Raw genomic sequence first — 3,933 nt, forward strand, 5'->3', positions numbered from 1 at the left:
GGACACAGATGCAGAACTTTCGGTGGTAACCAAACCTGTGGCCCCTTGACCAAGAAAAACCCAGTCATCATAGAAGCCACCAGGGACAAAGCCACTCACCTGTTTTGGTTTTTGTGATTCGATTGTATGCTTTTGATTTGTAATTACCCTGCTTTTCAAGTATGTTAACCCATTACTATGCTTGCTTTAGACTGGTTCTGATATTTGATTTTCCCCTTCAGACTAATTTTTTGGGTTCTGTTTGTTTTGTCTTTCAGCATGCCTTGCAAATTTTTTGTTGCAAGCTGGCATGATTAAATAGGTTAAAGAACTGAGATAAATATGTGTTTAGTATGAGCTTTTATGTCATCTGTGTAGGAGTTAGGTTGTGTTTACCACGTTTTGTAGCTGTGGTGTCAGAAACTAAAATTCCCTTACTGTTCTTGTTTTTGTCTCTCTGTTGTTCTTTTGCTTTCCCTAGACAAATTTTCTGCTACGGTCTGAATGGGTGTGTCTCCCCAAAATTCACATGTTGAAAATCTAATGCCCAATGTGCTGGGTTTGGAGGTAGGGCCTTTGGGAAGTGATTAGTTCATGAGTACAGAACAGTAATGAGTGAGTTTAATGCCCTTATAAATGAGGCCCAGGAGAGCTCCCTTGCCCCCTTGACTGGGTGAGGATACAGCAAGAACTCGGCAGTTGGCAGCCCAGAAGAGGGCTTTCAGCAGAAGCCCACCTCGCTGGACCCCTGATCCCAGACTTCCAGCCGCCACACCTGTGAGAAATAAATGTCTATTGTTTACGTACTACCAGATCTGCGGGATTTTGTTATAATAGCCCAAATGGAGTAAGGCATCTCAAATAGTGACTGAGACTTGCAGTTCTTCTAGCTGTGACCTCCTGTTAACATACAGGAGTCCTGTTGTTGTAGTGGTGAGGTATGGGAGGGGAAGTATCCTATAGCCCTCCTGTTAAGTCTCAGTATTTCAGTGAAGCTGAGATGAGTTTTTCCTTAATGCAACATTGAAGCTTGGTGGGGATGGGGGAGAATAGAGTTGGATACTTCTCTTCCCCCAGGTTGCTTTGGCTTTGATACAACCCAAGGCTGTTTGGCTCTGGCAAAATAGTTTCCGTTGAAGGAAGGCTTTGTTAAGGAGAACAAAATGCTCTGGGTATATTTCAAACTTGTTACATTTCCCATCCCTTGCTGGAAACATTCACAGATTTTTCTCCAATTCTCACAGTGAGAACCCAATGGTTTTTGTCCTAGAAGTAAAACTCAAGAAAGTACGGGGCACCCTCTTAGGCCACCATCCCCCATGTATTTAAGTCACAGTTTAGTCCACACTAAGCCTCCCTCAACTCATCACTTTCAGTGATAGTGTTCCCACACTTGCTGGGGCCTGCCCTTGGTGAGCTATGATGCTCTGTCCACCTACCTGTCTCTCCAGACTGGGGGACAGCAGTTAACCTATGACCTCTACGCTCCCATGTATCTAGGAAGACTTGTTGATTTCAGTTTGTTCAGCTATTTTCTTGTTGTGAGAATCATGACTTGCAAGCTTTTAAATGTCAGACCAAAAATTGCCTTTACATTCATAAGTGATAGAAGCTTTCTTTCATGTATACTATTTTAGTGATATTTTGGAATTAAATATTTCCAAGACTCAAATGATGAGTTGACTAATGCAACTTATTTTTTGTGCTCTGTGGGAGTTTGGCCAACACTGAAATTATTGTTATTGGATGTAAAAAATCACAGTTGAATTGGCCAAGCGACGAGCTAGCTTAAAAGAATTCTCACTGTCTAAGTGTCTCTAATACTGATTATGACTTTCTGGTTTGTATTTTGCCCTTGAATCAGTTGTGGTCATTTGTATTTCAAGGAATTTGTTTATCCAACTTTTAAGTTATATACATAAAATTATTCATTAGTACCTTAGTGTTTAATATTTGTAGGATTTTAACAGCAAATACACACTTTTCTCATGTCTGAGAGTCTCATTTCTCATATGTTGTCTGTGCCTTCTGTTCTATTTATATTTGCTGAGAAGCCTACCAATCCAAGTGCTTTTATTCCTTTGTGTAGACCTAAATTTATCCCCGCTGTCATTTTTCCTTTTGATTGAGGAACTTCCTTTAGCAGTTCTTAAAGTGAAAGCCTGATGGCAATAAATTCTGTCAGCTTTGGTTTTTTTTTTTTTTTGGACATTTAAAAATTCATTTAATATTCTTGTAAGTGGTTAGCCCTTAGAGTTTTACAGTACCTGACCCCCTCCTAGCCACTGCTTCCATGTTTTACCTTTTTTAAAAACTTGAAGTACAATACAGTTGATTTAAAAAATTATATTCATTAAAAGTGTATACAGCATACTAATTCAGCATTTGGACAGACTACACTCTACTCAAAGCTATTATGATATAATGGCTGTAATCCCTGTGCTGTGCAATGTCTCCTTGTTAGATGTCTGTTTTATACATTGTAGTGTGTGTCTTTTAATCGTGTATCCCTAATTTGCCCCCTGCCCTTCTCTCTCCCCACTGGTAACCACTAGTTTCTTTCCTACATCTGTGAGTCTGTTTCTGTCTTGCATATATATTTATTTGTATTATATTTTACATTGTGCAGATAAATGATATCACAGATTTCTTGGTCTGACTTACTTCAGTAAGCATACTGTTCTCCAGGTCCATCCACATTGCCACAAATGGCAGAGTCTCAGTCTTTTATAGCACAAAGTAATATTACTTTATATCTATATTTACATGCACATTCACCACATCTCTATCATTCAGCGGATGATAGGGACTTGTGTTGCTTCCATATCTTGGCTATCGTAAATAGTGTTGCTATAAATACTGGGGAGCATGTGTCTTTTCAAATTTTTGTTTTTTCACATACAAACACAGGAATGGGATTGCTGGATCATATGGTGGTTCTATTTTTAGTTTTGTGAGGAACCCCTATACTGTCTTCCATAGTGGCTACTCCAGTTCCCACCAACAGATTACAAGGGTTCCAAGCTATACTTTAAAAGTCTTTATTTTGCATCCTCGTTAAAAACATTTTTACTAAATAGCTAATTCTGGTTGACATTTTTCATTCAGCTCGTTAGAAATGTTATCCTACTTTCTCTTAGTTTTTATAATTTCTAGCAATGTTTGTTTCCAATCCTAATTTCTCTCACACTATATGTTATGTTTCATTTTTTCACTAGATCCCTACGAGGTTTTTATACTTGGTTGTTAACTGCTAGTCTGTGATGTACATGGCCATATTTATCTTCTATTTGTTTTGCTTGGGGTTCAATGAGACTTTCATCTGACCTTTGTTTGCCTTTCACTACTTTTAGAAAATTCCTGGCCATTTTCCCTTCAAATATGTTTTCTTCTTCCTTCTTTACTTCTTCTATTTGGATTTTTCCAGTTACCTACAGTAAACTTTTAGACCTTGTCCTGTGAGATGTTCTCAGCTACTGAACGCTCAGTTGCATTTTTTTTCTCTTTGTCTTTGATTTCCAAGTGGTTAAAAGGTATTGCTCTATCTCGGGTTCTCTGATTCTTTCCATCAATTTGCCTGCATCTTTTAAGCTAATTCCACTAAAATAATCCTTAATCATTGATATTGTGCTTTACTTTTATAGGATTTTCTTTTAACTCTCTAAGTAGTGTCCATGTCTTCACAAACTTTCACATATGTTCCTGAGTGTTCGTCACCTTCTCACTAGATCCTTCAGCATAATAATAGGAATTTAAAATCTGTGCCCTATCTGCTTGTTCCAACATTTGATCTGTCTCTGATTTTGGTTCTGTTCCTCATTTTATCTGATTATAATGGACTGTTATAACGTGTTTTGGTTTTGTTTTTCTGCTTGACTACATTTTAATTGTATGTTTGGCATTGTAAAACAGTAGACATTGAGATAATAATATTTATGTTTGAAACTTTCAGTT

This window comes from Camelus bactrianus, chromosome 13 (genome assembly GCF_048773025.1).
Source record: "Camelus bactrianus isolate YW-2024 breed Bactrian camel chromosome 13, ASM4877302v1, whole genome shotgun sequence".
NCBI classification, from domain to species: domain Eukaryota; kingdom Metazoa; phylum Chordata; class Mammalia; order Artiodactyla; family Camelidae; genus Camelus; species Camelus bactrianus.